We start from the raw sequence: 17,500 nt of genomic DNA on the forward strand, positions 1-17,500 counted from the left end.
CTCTCTCTTATGGAGACGTATGTTTTTTTGTATTGATAAATAAATGATTGACTAATTTTTCAAATATCAATATTAATGTAAACAGCAATAATATCAATCATTAAAGAAAATACTAAAGTGAATTAGCAAGATTTTAGTTTACGAATAAAAAAAATGAACTAAGAATGAAAGAAAATCCATTCTACCCTGTATCTCGTCGTTGGAACTCCAGGTAGCCAGCTGAGATGGCTGGTGTCCAACAACTGTCAAATATATCAAGTAATGTGACAGGGGGGGAGAATGTTGCCCACTCAAGATCATGTAATTTCTCTCTCTCTCTCTTTACTGAGATGAGGAAGAATTTCTATGGTACATGTGTATATGTTTATTAATATTTTTGCATAATAATAATAATAATAATAACTAATAATAATAATAATAATAATAATAATAATAATATAATTAATTTCAAAATTCATATGCGATAAGGAGGAAGAAGGGCGGGGACTAAAGGACAGTAAGATATACGGAATTGGTGGAGAGGAAGGAGTCAGAGTCTATGAGTTATTCTCTCTCTCTCTCTCCATTATTATTCTCTCTGTCTCAGAAATAATTCATAATTTCACTCTTGATGGTCATGCCATTCAATGGTCTCTCTCTCTCTCTCTCTCTCTCTCTCTCTCTCTCTCCTCTCTCTCTCTCTCTCTTCTCTCTCTCTCTCTCTCTCTCTCAGTGGCTGTAGGTATATATTTTAATGGTAAAATGTTTATGATGACTTTGAAATTATATTAATACTAATATAACCTCAAAGATTAATACAGTAATACGTAGTCATTTTTTAGGTATATTATAAGTAGGATGTTATTTAAAGTATACATTTGGTATCTGAACTTTCAAAATGGGCAGTTATAAGCATTTTTGGTGGTGGTTTTAACTATTCATGGGGTGGTCTGGTACACATCCCCCGCAAATACGGGGGAACACTGTGTGTATGTGTGTATATATATATATATATATATATATATATATATATATATATATATATATATATATATATATAATATATATATATATATATATATATATATATATATATATATATATATATATATATTATTCCTCATCACGGCGGGGCTAATCCTACATGAAATAGGCATGGGGATAGGAAGGACATGGTGCATTACATTATTTTGTTGATTAGCTAGTGATGTTTTCATGACAAAGTCCCACCTTCAAGGAAGCAAGAAAAAAATATTACATTAGTAATACAAAACATTGAAAAAGAAAATTAATGTAAAATTATTAACAATTAAACTTTTCTGAGCAAAATTATGTAATTTCACTTAGAAATGTTTTACTTGCTAACAATTTTACTTTATTTTTCTTTTGTAAATGTGTTTTGTATTAAAGTAATATTTATTTCTTGCTTTTAGCCTGAAGATGGGACTTTTGTCTCGAAATGTCACTAGTTAATGAAGAAACCATGTAATGTGGCCATGACCCTCTCGGATCCCCATGCCTAAATATATATATATATATATATATATATATATATATATATATATATATATATATATATATATATATAATATATATATATATATATATATATATATATATATATATATATATATTATATATATAAGTATTTCCTTACTTTTTAAAAAATCTACTATTATATTAGCTTACACCTTAAACTATCATGATAAAATACTTTATAATATAACTTCAAAAATTTAATATTTAGATTACGTAAATCAAATGGGTACTCACCAGTGATCAATGTTGAATGAAGATGATGATGATAAATTAGCTGCACAGTCTTTAGGAAGTGCTCCGTCTCCACTTGCACATCAAGGGTTTTGAGAGGTTTTGGAGAGACCTTCTTCACTGCCGAGAAAATAACTGGTGATAGGCAGCTGCTGCGTCTGCTTCTTCATGCTGCTGAGAGGTTTGTGAGAGGGCCTCCCAGTAAACACATCAAGGCATTAAGCTGAACTTTACGGTGCATTCTTTACATAACGGATACCTGAAGCCAAAATCTTCTCCTTTGCCTATTTGAATTGTTCTTCAGAAAATTCGCCACAGATAGTCCAAGCACAACTCATCCCCCTCCCACTCCCATGAACCTGCCGTGGTCTTTGTCTTCACCAGGCAGGACTTCATCACTCTTCTAAATCTTAGTACGTCAGGGAGTTAGAGGTGGGGGCATCAATTAGGGTTCCTTCCAACTTCATTCACAGCTGCTGGTCATTTGAATCCTTCTAACACCAAGGATCTTTGGCTAATCGACTGCCTTGTAATGGCAGAATGTTAAATTTCTCGAGGAGTAAAGCCCTTGTAATTGTGCACACCCTCCGCCACAACTTCTTCAAGCATGGATTTTAGGGTCTCCTTCATATCCCTCAATGAATGAGCCGGTCAGATATGTGGTAATCGTGAATTTCCACCATTACGCCTTCAGCGTAAATCGCTATCATCATCCACTGCCTTTGCAAGGTGGTTAAGAGGGAGTTACGGGTGTAGAGTGCCTCCATGCCCAAGTCGTTGAGGTATTCCTTAACTTAGGAATAAAGCTCTGATAGAACCCCCCCCCAGTGATCTGTAAGGACTTTGGCGAGCCAGGCCTTTTTTTTTTTTTGGGGGAATGATGCATCCAAAACACTGGCAGCATGTGCTTGTTCTTATTCTTGAGGGGTCTAGGGCTTGCAGAGTGTAAATGAGTCCTGGTTCCAGTATGAAGCCAGCTGCATTGCCACACCATGAGGGTAACACTATCCTTCTGTACCTTGAAGCCAGGGGCTCTGCTTTGTCTTCATGATGCACATTTGTGAAGACATCTTCTTCCAGAAGAGGCAGTCTTGTCTATATTGATCATGTGGAATGCAGAAAAGGATTAAAATGAATAAAGTACATAAAGCTAAAGACAACTGAAAATGTAAAAAACAAGAGAATTCAGATAAAAATGTAATAGAAAGTATATAAATTGTAATCAAGTTGAAACAACCTGTTCTTGATGGTAGCCATTATCGGTGATTACTTTCTTGATGGTATCAGGATGATTTTTGCTGCTGCTTCTATGTCTGCCGATGTTAAGGCTTCAGCATGCAGAGAAACCCTGTGAAGTTGGAACTGCTAAATGAAATGGTGGAGCCACCCTTGCTGGCCTGAAAACCTTAAGGAAGCTGACGATGGACCTGCTTGTTTAGCTCTCCTCTTTGTCTTCGGCTGCTTTTTTCAGAGCCTACGAAGTCTGGTTCCTGTACTACGTCATTGCCTCCGTCTCACTGCCAGTCGAAAATTAGTGGTAAAGTTGACATGCCTTCTTGGAGATAAAGATGTGGTGGAGGGCACGTTATTCTTACAGTAGCCATTTAACCATACTGCCAAGGCAGACTCCATCCTTCTTTTTGTCCACGTCATAAGAAGCTCAAATCAACAGCCTTCCTGATCTCCGTCTCTTTCTTCTGGATGCCCACCTGAAACTATAAATTAATTTAATTGATTAGTAATTATTGTAATGACTTATTATACATTGTATACTACAAATACATATTACAGTGTATTGTACATATATACAGTATTTGTCCATTGAAAATACTTCTCAATAAATGATTAATTACATACTAAATACTTACCCTCTGCTTTTTCAGAAGCCTTAGGAGGAGAGGGGCGTTTTGGAGCAATCTTACAAGATCTGAAATGTACATACTGGATTGTATGGGAACAAATGTACTGCACAATGCAAAACAATAGGGCATACAACACAGAAGCAAACACAGTGAACCGAGAGATAGAGATGCATTGTAATGCAAACTGTTTGTTTCACTTGGGGAGAACATAAAAAAAAAAAACAGTTTGATCAATTACTGTATTTTGGTGTTTTGGTTTTTTACATTAATATTACAGCACTGAAAAGGACTTGAAAATTAGTACAGTACAGTAAACAAAAATTTTCTTGTAAAAAATGTATTTACTCATGGAAATGACATGAAAATAGATCAATGACACATAAACAAACCTACCGCAAATTACAGTAGTTATGTCACTCTGCAAACTACCCACGTATTTTAGATGTGCTCTACTATCATCCTAAAGCACTTTACTAATGTAATATCCTTTCAAAATCATCCTACAACAGAAATATATCAATAAAATATGCAGTTGCACAGTACACAACATGCAAATCAGAGGATGCTAAGATGACCCAACATCACACTTTGCTTTCTAGCATCACCACAGTTGTGTGTGTAGTGATTGCATTGCATTCCAAATTGTGCATAGGTACATGTGTACAGAGCATATCTTCATGGATTGTACAAGCATAAGATGCCTCATAAATGCCCTGCTTCTTCTACAGTTTATGGGAAGAGCCTAAACATCAGAGGAAGGTTATGGCGCATGAAGAGAGGGCAGAAGTTTATTGCTAAGTAATATGCTGAAGTAACTGACCATCGAGGCATGCCCGAGAGTGTTGCTACTTGATCGAGAAGGAGGAAAATGTCGCCACCATCATTTATTTACTCTCTGACCCCGTGTTGGCAGTGGGTTTGGAACAATTTAAAGGTCTGTCCCAAATTCTTAGGAAAGGCAGGGAGCTGGAGAAGTTGATAGTGTAATATAAATAAGTAATTCTGTTTTGAATAGTTCGGGAAAGAGATTGTTTAGACAATTGTCCAAATGCCAGTTAACTACTTGTTCCCCATTTATCGATCAGGAACGAAAGGTTTCGGAGGTCACGTCACAGCAACGAGAGCTATGTCGGCAGTGAGAAGGTGTCCTGTCCTTCAAAGGAAGGTCACTGATACGTTTAGAAGATACATTGTTGGATCCGGGCCGGTGTTGAGTTGTTGGAGCAATCAATTCCGTTTTCCATATTATGGTTGTGGCTGTATGAAGCAGCGTTGGCCCTCTCGAGTTACGTTGGTGTGGCCTGTTTAGATGTGGGAATTTCAGGTGTGGGGCTTCATTCCTGGATTGTGATTTCCAAGCGTATCTTCGTATCGGTGGCTGAAGAAGAACCTCTCACTCAAGAAATTGTTTTTCGAATACTCCCTATTCACTCGGAGACCTCTGAACTGCTTGTTTGAACGTCAGCTAAGTTTGTTTTATTATATTTATTAATTATTTTTCCATGAATATTACCTGAGCTCTTAGATACCGGTCGTATCTGCAAGTGTTTGTTATTTAAGCATAATAAAAGTGCTTTGAAGTGTTGTTTTGTGTGTAATTCTCCTCCTCATAATTAAACCTGTTTTTAAATATGCGCTGTGGTAGTTCATGATGTGGACATCGTAACAATAGAAACATGGGATCCTATTAAGCAAGACTCCATAAATGTTTCAAATGCCATTGATGCTGCCATGGAGCCCTATAAATAACTCGCCTTTCAGCATGAACGAAAGTACATGGCCCATGATAGCTGTTCCCTCCTTGAAACTCTGAGGGAAGTCCGATGAAGTGACTGAAGTGCCTCCTGAAGGAGGGGAAGAGGCACCCTCAGAGGAGATGCAACCCCTCTGTTTTGCTGTGCAGTCATATCATCACACATTTATCAGACTGCACAACTAATTCATCATCCTCCTCTTCAATCAACACCGATCACTGGTGAGTAACCATATGATATACTAATCATTTTTAATATGTAGTATATGTATTTTTGTCTCTCCCTCTCTCTCTTATGAATTACCAATGTTTCTCTTGTAAAAGAAAATAGGATGGCATGAATAATATTGTAATAAAGAAAATGAACGTGACTGAATATAGTTTGGGGAACTTAATTAGTTTTTACACAGTTGTAAACCACACATATTTTTAAGGATAACATTGTAAGATAACTATGAAATTACGTTAAATTGTTTTAGGATTATAGTTTAGGGTATATTTGATGTTTCAACTATTGAAATAGGCAGTTATAAGCATTTTTGAAGGGTCTTTCATGTTTGAACTATTAAAATCTTAACTTTATGAACATCTATGTATGAGAGCCTATCCTTGCCATGATAAGTCAGTGTGTGAGCCAAGATGATGGACAGATAGATGATTGACCCCCTTTTGATGCACATCTACACATGATAATCTACCATTGTATCATGTTTGACTGACCAATCCTCTATGTGAAGGAGTTGCAAAAAGGCAAGTGTGACAGACACACTAACAGAAAGACAACCAGACTGGTAATGATTTCCTTTCAACATGAACTGTGCACAATTATCTACATAAATTCCAATTTTGACTGCACTGACAAGGTTAGCGTGAAAAACACAGACATTCAGACAGATGAATGATCTTCCATGCTCATCTATGCTTGATAGTCTACAAGGTTTGAATGAATCTCTTCAACCTTGTAGGATGAATCACCAAAACAAATTTAGAGTGACAGACTCACAAATAATGAGACAGAGAAGACAATCTCCCTTTTAACATATCTATACATGACTCTATCTTCATACCACAGTTGACCAAAAGGCCTTAACCCATGTATGAACAGTTGCAATGACAAGATGCAAGAAAGTTAGACAGAGGAAAATACTGAAAAATATTGCCCACCCTACTTTGTTGATGGGGAATACAAGAACAGTGCATATGTACAGGTTTTAATTACCTATAAGTACATCATAACACAAAGTTACTCTTCAAACATTTTATTTGAAAGCACAGACAGTTCACTAAAATAAAAATAAAAAGTACAGTTCATTATGAATATTAGTCTGTATTCATTAAGCTGACATTTACTTTAACTATCAAGGACTATATGTATACTATATTACATTTGCCATAGTATGTACATCATTATATTCCCAGTAAGGCAATCGTTTTGTATACAGAAACCCACATACAGGGTCGTTTTGTATACAAAAACCCACATGCACACCCGTACATACAGTAAACAGGTTTGACAAAGAGTATGGTAATTTATATATGTTACCATTATTTATAGCAGAGAATGAGTAAAAAAAACCATTGGGATGAATGAATGTAATAAGAGTAAAAAATTAATGGGAAAAAGTAGTAATAGTGATCTGATTCAGTTAAATGCCCAAACAGAAAAATGGGAGTTAAATAATGAGTGAATACTCTACTCAGTAAAATTATCCTTTCATGTCCTCTCTCTCCTATTCACTAATTAGAAGAGGAACCTATTTGATTTCATAACAGTTAACATTCTCATATTTACTATACTGTTCCCCAGACCTACAAGTACATCCTCTCTGTTCTCTACATTTGACTGCTTTTGAAGATACTACTCATTCCATTGCTGCAAGAAGGAATTCTCTTCAGTCTCCATTTGCATCTACTGTTCTTTTCACAAGATTCCCCCTTGAATTACCATTCCTTCCCTATTTTATCTATTCTCTGTCATTCTCTGTCTTTACTCTTCTCTTGTCATAAATAAAAAATTTTCTCCTCATCACTATGCCTCTAACTGCAACTTCCCACCTATTACTATGTCCAGCCGACTCAGTGACCATATACATACTATCTTGAATTTTATATTTTATATTACTTACTCCTGTCATTCATCCATCTTCTCTCTATATATTATTCTTAACTTTTAATTAACAAATCACTGTCTAAATTACAAGCATGCTAAGTTATGTAAGACAAGATTAGGTCAGTATGTACCTGGATTGCAAGGAATGCTTCCATAGGCTACGTTTTAATGCAATCCATAGAACACATTTTGAGGGGGAATATGAAAATTATATCTTTATATTCAATGTGCTGAAAAATCTGTATAACTGAGGGGTTAATAATAGGCTCAGTAACAAAAAATTTTATTTTGTTAAACAAAGATAAATTACAGTACAGTATTTCTAGACTTAAAAACCTATTTAATACATTAAGTCTGGTTACCAGATATTTATACCCTTCACATGAATCAGTCGGTGAACAGAACTGTACCATATTTTCAATGAAATCAGATCCCAAAAATAAATTCTATACATATATGCTATGAATGTTATCTTTTTGAAAATAGTACCACAGCCATCAGAAACTTAAGAAATAAAATTCTTGCACTTCATGTTACTTCTTAGTAACTAAATGGACAAATAGCCCCAGAGTATCTCACCTAAATTATATTTTTATTATGAGAATACTACTTGACAAGATCACTCTACATCTAGTTATTGTTAATTAAAGTAACATGAACCACCTTTCAAAGCTTGTAAATAACAAATTTTAAGATACTGTATGTGTTAACTAAAATTAAATAATTCTTAGAAAATATGACATACAAGAATAGAAATAATATAAATTCAAAGTTAACTTCAAAAGAGTGTAGCATTACCATATAAAAGGACACTTTTCTCTTAAAACTTTAACCCCATACTTGTTCCATTCAGCTTGCTGTATCCATAATTCGCTACTGCCTTCTAAGCAAGTCATAAGAGCTGCTCCTTTCCATGCTGTCATACTTGGATCCATATCCTTTGCTCGAGTGATAATCTCAATTTGCTCTGCGAAATTTGAAGTTCCACATAAGAAAACTTGGTCATACTTTTCAATCATGGTAAGCATGCTAACAAACAGTTTTAAATTTTCAAAATCTATATGTATACACAAAAAGGCTGAGCAAGTTTGGTTTGTTTCTTTTTACAAATTGAACTAAACATTTTAAATGGCTATACTAAAGGGGAGGGATTGGGAAGGATTCCTAACAAGTATGGAACAAAACCTACTGTCTCCTTGACTAGTTTCAGACTTAAGTTTTGTTCTGAAAGAACCAGTTGTGCCCAACTGGGTGGGTGGGATTAAGAACCTTCTCAGGAAGTAATTTTTTGTATCCACAATGTCAAATGTTTAAAGATTATAAATTTACATATTGTACTAAGCACTGCTTCTTTGAAGCATATATCTATTTAGGTGGAAAGGTGCCTGATGCAAAAAATAACTTGATAATTATGATGATCATTACTTAATCAAAAAAACATATGCTTTTAACCATTCCCAGATGCTAAATGTTTAAAAGACTATGGGTAAAGCAGGTTCCTGTAAGTTTGGAAAGATAGGAAATTAATTTAGGTTGATAAAACTATCCATTTATAATATGAAATGTTCTGCCAACATTGTAGAGGGATGGAAAATGTGTTGAGTTACTTTATGATAGGTGAAAAGAAGAAATGAAAATGGAAAATGGACAATCTTATACATGCCTACATTTGTCCCTAATATCCCAGGCTCACCACTGTATCAAACAAAAGGCAGTAAACCATACAGACTGTGGATCCTTAAGCACAGTAAGTCTAAACCAAAATCTTCACTTTCTTGTATAAAACACAATGTGTTCTTTGAAACTTGTTTTTCCTTTTGCTCAAGGATGGAAGCAGTATTTGGTCATCCAGGTAAAGCTTTATAGCCATTATCTAAAATAACATACAGGCCTCTTCACTACTGGTGACACAAAACAGAAGAAATGGCAGAAATGTGGCATAGTCACTGCTTTTACAAAGTCAAGAGCAAACAACATAAACACGGATAACCAAACTCTACCTCTTGATGGAAATTAAGGGTGTATTAAAGTCAATTATCTTGACACCCCTTCCACTGCATCAACTACAGAATATGTTCTTGGCCTGGTAGAGGTCGCTAATTGATGCCTTGCTAGATAACTTATGTGTAAGAATACAAAAGATGTCTAAATTGTCGAGGAATAAGCAACAGTGTGGTTGGTTACAGAGGTTCTTCCAGGTTAGGAGTTTCCTGGGACTGTTCAACACCATGGGTAGAAAATCAGTAAACCACACCTATTCTGATCAAAGGGAGTTATTAAAATCTCATGTTATCAAAGGCATGGAGATATCCATGTAACTGCTTAATTAAGTCATACAGAGAAAGGCATGGACATCAAGGTCAACCTACATCTATCCTCTTGGCAGTTGGGTCCAGGCATGTCACTAACAAATCTACCAACAGAGTGACCCACATGTGACAAAAAACCTTGCTGATCTCAAAATTCAGACCACTCTAACAACAAAATTTTATCTCCCTTAATCATTGTTGGCTATCATGGTGTGTCTTCCAGGATGAGCTTTGCACTATGCCAATCTTGTCTGCCTCTGCCCTCACTAAGATCTATGCTGCCACAGGATGTAAAGTCTGCTTGAGTGCTGCTCTGATTTCAAGAGTAGACACCATCAGTGAGCTGGAGCTATCATGCATGTTTTTTTTTACCAATTACTGGATAAATGCTTGGAGGCCTAAAAATCTGGTCCTCCAGTAAAATACCACTAGGGAAGATGCTACTGATTGATGGAAGAGCTGTTCAACAGAGTTTAGCTGTGGACCTGATTGGACCCTATTACCCTTGATGACACTAGACTTTGCTACAAGGTACCTAGAGGCACACCCTAAAATAAAAACTGAGTGAGTAGCTGAGCTGAGGCATTACTTGAGGTTTTCAGCAGGGAAAGATTCACCAAGGAAATGCTGCGACCAAAGTGTGTACCCAGTTTACTTCTGAGATGATGAGGGAAGTGAACCATCTGCTGAGCACCAATTATTTACAACCCCATATAACCCAAGATGCAATAAGGGTTTGTGAAAAAGGATCAAAACTGTACCAGAAAATCTGTGCTGAAGATGTTCCAGAGTAGAGGGTCCATATAATAATTATTATTATTTTATTCAGTAGATGAAACCTGTTCATATGGAACAGCCCACAGAGGCCACTGACTTGAAATTCAAGCTTCCATAGAATATGGTGCTCATTAGGAAAAATTAAGAGGAAGTAACGGGAAATACAGAAAGAAGAGATCCCACTTATTAAAAAAGAAAAAATAAATTAATAACCATATGAAAATGTTTTAAAATGTAAAAAGAATAGTACTGTGGTAGAGGTGCCAGAAGCATCACTACAAGTAGAGGACTCAAGACTGGTGGTTAAAGGTGGGACACAAAGTGTCAATGTTAATACCAATGGCGGCAAACATGCGGATGTTTCAGTGGAGAAGACCTTGCAAAGTCTAGGTGGTGGTTACCTGTATGAACTAAAAGGTTGATATCAGCAAAAAATTGGAGACTCTTTATGTGAACAGCCTAACTGGCTGCAACAAGAGTGGATTGAACAATATGTGAACAGCCTGACTGACTACAACAAGAAGGAATTGAATGAAGCAGTAGCAGCTGTTATCAAAGGGAGAAGCTGACAAGGACCAAGTAATCCTGGATGAGGCTGGTTGGAATTTTGACTGCTGAAGGGACAACAGATGTCTTGAGGTGTCAATGTTAGTGGCAACTTAAGCATGCACCAGAAGAGGTAGGTATTGGAGTTGCTTGAGGAATGCCAAGACATTTTAATTAGTAATCAAGGAAGGACTTCACTTGGAAAAAACATAATTGAAGTAATGATGGAGCACTTAGTTAGACCAAAGATGTATCTTAAAATATCCTACTTTGGGAACTGACCCATGGGGATGATGATGCCGATGCTCAAGATGGGAATCGTTTAAAAGATTGTCTGCATAATGTTTTACCAATAGTGATACTGAAGAAGTAGAATAGATCAAATGAGGTTCTACAAGGATTATTAACGACCTCATGTCATAACCAAGTTTGATAATAAACCCATGGGTGATCTTGAGGCTAAGATGGTAAAACTTTGAAAAGCAAAATTTTTCATTAAGATGGTCTTGAGCATGAGAGATTGACAGATCCCATTGGAAAAAGCATTAAAGAAGACAAAGTTGACCATGTGAAGTGGATGATATTAGTTCAAGAGGATGCCATTTAGATTAATAAACTCAGCAGTGACTTTCAACAGAGCGATGAGGAGGATGCTGGTTGGAACCTAGAAAACTGACCATTTTGTTGATGTGTTAACTTGTACATCATCAAGGTAATAAGAGTCTGAGGGACTAAGGGACCTATTCCAGAGATTGAGGGAAGCACGACTGACTATTTGGTGAGGCCGGAAATGCAACAATGCTAAGATTATTAGACTTCAATAGGACTTTCATTGTGAGGATATATGCATGAAATGAAGGACTAGGAAGCATACTACATACTTAGAGAGTCTGCAGATGGCATATTTCTAATTGCTTATGCATGCAGGAAACAACCACATCTACTATGCTATCAAATAGGAGTGCCTAGCAATAATATCTGTAGTAGATAGATTCCATTTGTCCTTGTTTGGGTCTGATTTCGTGATACAGACAGACCGCAAGCCACTTGTATGCATTCAACATTGCAAGACTTACAGTCAGAGGATCATGTAGTGAGCCATAGCAATCCAGAGCTACAAGTTTCAAGTAGAGAGCATTCCAGGAATGCTCAAGGTTGGCACAAAATTACCTCAAACAGCTAAATTAAAGAAAATATGAGATAACTTCTTAAGCTGGGGTGTGTTGCTAAAGAAAAATTTACAGGGTCACAACTTTTTTTTTGTATAGTTCCCGTAGCACTGTTTTCTATTGTAGTTTCAATACACAGATAAACTTATTTTCTTTTACATTTGAGAAACTTTATTAGTACGTATAACTTAATTTAGTTTGAAGAAAATTTCATTTATTAAGACATTGGTAAAATTCTATTGAAGTTAAAAGAAAAATTATTTCAAATTTTCTTGTTAGTTTCATGTAATCTGTTTACTCTAGATATTTTCCAACAGCCTGAGTTGACCAGGATTACATAATATCTACTTGTGGTAAAAAAATAAATATATGGAACACTGAGAATTGGAGCAACTAAATATAACGGTTAATGTGAAGAGGAAAGAAAGCAGCAGACAGACATAAGGCAAAAGGCAATCCTGACATCCTCCTGGTTGTCTAAAGCAGAAAATAGAATTCTGTAGTGATACTTCAGTTAATGAACTTAATTCATTCTAGAAGGCTGTCCATTAGCTGAACTATCCTTAAACCAAGCAAATTTTTCTTAAAAGAAATAATGGGAATTGGATTAATCCCTTACAGACTTCCATAAATACAATAACAGCATTTTAACTCGAATTTAATGGGCCTAGCAAACAGAAATTATACATAAGAACCTAAAAAAATTCAACACGTAACCAGTAACTGGGAAAGCTGATGGCCTATGTAGATGGTGGTGAGGAATGGGGAAGAGGAGAAATGTTACTGTCTGGAAGGGGAGTCCCCACCTTCCATTATAACAGCAGGCAATTGTGCTTTTGTGGTTGTTTCTCTTTTCTGTTTCTTACTACTGTTTTCTTCTTGAGACTTGCTATGTATCTTTCTCACTGAAAATCTATTCAATGATGTTTGTTTTTTCCAGCATTGTTAAATGTTCCTAAAGTGAGAGACAGTGCTGTCATTCAGTTGTAAGTTTAATATAGTTTTTTACAGCTTTGTCAAAGTGGATTTTTCAAGGAAACTATGTACTGTAGGCCCTTCTATTTTTGACACATTTCCTACCTTACCCTTTCTGCTCTTAAAACAATTCTCCAGCTATTGTCTGTTGCTGCTCTTTCTGAAGGATGTGAAGTTCTTTTGTAGTGAGCTTTGCATTGTACTCCTCCATCAACTCATTCAAATTATCACCACTGACCTCCACACCTATGAACTTTTTCAGAGACAATAACAAACTCATCTCTGCTGGCATCACAATTACAGGCAGAATTTACCAGAGATATGCACTGAGCAAGACCCACACCATAGACTGAACTCTTCGCTTTGTTTCAACTGGGAACTGTACACACATGTGATCCCATGTATGTCCTAGCTGGTCAACTTTTCTGTGCTTAACCAACAAACATCCATTGACAGAGCAGATTTTTCTTTGAACAAAATGTCCTTTAATCAAATTGTCATCCAAAAGACTATAACTGTATTTCAGTTAGCTGTGTTAGCTGGAAGCAAAGGGCCATTCTAAGAAAAAGGCTGCCTATCAACTAGTGTCAAACCAAATCGAGTTACAAGTGGGCAAGTGGAAATCACTGTAAGCAAGTGTTAAATAAAATCTTATCTTTATCTCTTATCAAGTATTTTAATCACACATTTTGAAGCCACAGGCCACTACTACCATAGAGTTTTTTATCACTAATATATGACAAATCTATAAAGAAATAGGTGAGATAAAGTAGAAGGCAAACATCAAATGCAGTCAAGCAAACTAGCATAGATCACTATCAACAACCAAAGAACAGGTATTATCGGAGCAAAGATCGTATGATGAAAACACAGGTTGACTTCATTATAAGGGAAACTTTGAGTTGCATATACGTAATCAGCTGAATAGGAAAGACACAAGTAAAAAACACCTAATAGTAAAGAGTTTTCAAGAAATCCCAACACACAAGAGGATGCCTGCATGTCTTTCACTGAACCTTCAAACTTGGAAGGTGGATTTTACTTCAGTGAAGGATCACTGCCAAATTTATATGAGCTTTTTTTATACATTTCAAAAAGAAATGTGACATATTTTGTACATACATTATTGGGTTTCTTGCAATTCTTAATTATCAATTTCATTCAAAGACCCAGGTCATCATCCAGGTGAATTCTTTACTGGCTATTCTTATGGTGCAAAAGTAATAAGGTCTAGAAAGACAGTATTTGAATACATTATGAACCAAAAGATTCTCCCTTTATTCCAAAAGATTTAAATTTACTAAACTTTCATTTAGCCAATGCCAAATTAAAACTGTTATCACAAAAAAATAAAACCTGGTAAAATGACTGAATTTCTTACCTGGCCTGTATGCAACAGGAATCTGAAGGGCAAGTCTGTTCTGTAGCCATTTTCCTAAGCTTTTGAATTTGGCTCCACCACCAACTATAAGGATGCTACTGTACATTTTACGCTTCATTTCATCAGTTGCTGAAATATCATATGAAAATATTTCAAATTTTTGATAACATAAGTAATGAACTAAAGATTCTTGATGGCTTACTATGGTGAAATAAGCATAAATGGTTAGATGATAAGATAATCTGCCTCATGCTGAGATTGAACTGAAATATGCTGTACATAAATACTATTGTAAAAAATATATACTAGCAATGAAAAATTATACAAGCAAAAGTTGTAGAAGGGACTCTGAATCACTGGTAATAGTGGAGTTTTGCCTCATAATATGCAAAGTTTCTGATGAAAAAGTAATAAGATTTGGGACTATATCAAGGAAGTTGTTATAATTAACTTGATTAGCATAATATCAGTGCTAGTAAATTCCTTTTGTATTACTGTATCATTATTATCATAACTAGCATCAACACTTGGTATATAAAATTTCTTTAGAGTTGGTACAAACGATCTTCTTACATATAATGTATTTCAATTATATGCTTAATTGGACACAATGAAAATGTGGAGTATCTTATGGGATCAGTGTCCAAAGCTGTGATCCAAATGTTTTACTCTACTTGGAGGCTGGATCATGTGAAAAATATTCAGGGACCCGATGAGTGGGACCAGTTTGAAAGTAAAATAAAATGACTCCAATGTAAAATTCTTTTTGAATGGAAGCAAACCCTTTTGGGTAGTTCCAGCAGAGTTGGTGAATGTTTCTTCTATAGTAATAGAAAAGCAATATATATCATTGCAACAGGTGTTCCATACCATGAATATGTCCTGTACAATTTCCCTTTAGAAGTGTATAAGGAATTTACTGTACATATGCTTTTACGTGTAAACTTCTGTCAATATACTGTACTGTAGTGTCTTTTCGAGACTTTTTCAGGTTATAGTTCATTTAGTTTCTCTTGTTAAAATTTTGACTATGGTGTTTTGATCTGGTTAAGCTATTACAATAACAATAAAAATAACACAAAGTAATCTTTGGATATTATTCCATAATATGATTCTAACTCACATAATTTCTGTCATTTGTATAACAGTTTCTGAAATTACTTTTAGAAAATTTTGTAGATTTATTTTCATAAAAATGTTGAAGGCTATTTTCTTAAATACTGTATACCTTACTAAATCTTTTTTGCAGTGTCTACTAATATTCCAACTCAGAATTTTTAAATGATGAAACATGACTATGCTAACATACTAAAGTAATTCAATGTCTTGTATGATTTAATGAGGAATGATGAATGGATTTCTCTGCAGTGTTTCATGGAAATTTTCTTGATATGTTACTACCTAGGAAATTAGAAACTAGAACAGTAAGTCACTAAACGATATAAATTATGATAACTACAGTTATTGTACGTCAAAAAATAATAATAAGTATTTCTAACTAGCACAACAAAGGAACTTTTTTCTTAATTATTTCAACACAACAGTGAACATCTAAGACTTACGACATCTGTCTATGCTAGCCAGAATTGCTTGTTCCAATGAAAAGAGTTTTTCTTTTCTACGGAATTAAAAGCGAGAGAGTCAGTGCGCGTAGATTGAGGGACCATTGGCTGATCATCTACAACAATATCTTCCTCTCCTCCATCACCCCCATCACCACCCCCTGCTTCCATGGCTTCTGCTGCTTCTCTGCCCCCTCTCCGCTGTGAATAAAAAAAGATACGTACAAAACAAACTACATAAATAGCTACACAAGAACCCTTATGTCACATTATTATTATTATTATTATTATTATTATTATTATTATTATTATTATTATTACTATTGTTATTGTTGTTGTTATTATTCATAATCATACACATTCACAGATAACAAGCTGAGATCATGAAATTGCAGAGCAACTTAACACAATAAAATATTCTTATGTATACATGACAAAATAAAAAAAAATGTATAGGACAGACTTTAATATGTAAGCACTACATGCATTTATACATGCAAGCACACACACATATATACAGACAACCTTGGTATTGTGGGGGATAGGGACCACAAAACACTGTGGATAGTTAAAATCCATGAATACTTGACATCCCACCCCTAAAAATACTTATAACTGGCTACTTAAATAGTTAAAAACCAGACACCTCTTTGAAAATGTTTAAAACTTCTTATTTTAATAGTTCAAACGCTTTGGCCAAATGTATACGTTCCTTAAACTATCATCCTATACAGAATATACCTTAAACTATCATCTAAAACACTTTCATAGCATATAAATAGCATATCAAAGTCATGTTACATTACCCATAAAAATGTACAGCTTAAAACTTAGTGTGAAAACTTTTAAAAACTATTTTCAAGTACATCCATTTTCTCTCATACCTTAAACTATCATCCTACACAGAATATACCTTAAACTATTTTCTAAAATACTTTACTATAATTTCAAAGCCATCTTAAAGCATTACCTTTAAAAATATATGGCTTACAACTAAGTGTGAAAGCTATTCAAGAGATCCTTATTGTTAAGTACATCCATTTCCCCTCATACAATATTAAGCAGTCCCATTTTCTTTGAACAGTGACTGGGGAAATACTGGGAAGTTAATTATTCTATACAGTACCTTAATATTTAATATGCATTGAAAAAAAAATTATTGATGGTTTGCTGTGTTTACTTTAATATCAATATTTGAAAAATTAGTAATCACATTTTATCATAAAAAATGTATTTAGTCATGAAAATAACACAAAATATCTTGAAATCTGGACACAACATTATGGTTACCATCCATGTATCAATGC

The 17,500-nt window shown here is 35.0% G+C and overlaps 1 protein-coding gene and 1 pseudogene across 1 annotated transcript in view; one reads left to right on the plus strand and one right to left on the minus strand.

The window, feature by feature from the left end:
• LOC135214735 (actin-related protein 8-like) overlaps nucleotides 1-17,500 on the plus strand; it is a gene marked incomplete in the record, with an annotated part of 206,757 nt that overhangs the window by 111,015 nt on the left and 78,242 nt on the right.
• The window catches only part of LOC135214736 (actin-related protein 8-like), a 19,675-nt pseudogene continuing 9,940 nt past the window's right edge, over nucleotides 7,766-17,500 (minus strand).

Source organism: Macrobrachium nipponense, chromosome 46, assembly GCF_015104395.2.
Source record: "Macrobrachium nipponense isolate FS-2020 chromosome 46, ASM1510439v2, whole genome shotgun sequence".
Lineage (NCBI taxonomy): Eukaryota > Metazoa > Arthropoda > Malacostraca > Decapoda > Palaemonidae > Macrobrachium > Macrobrachium nipponense.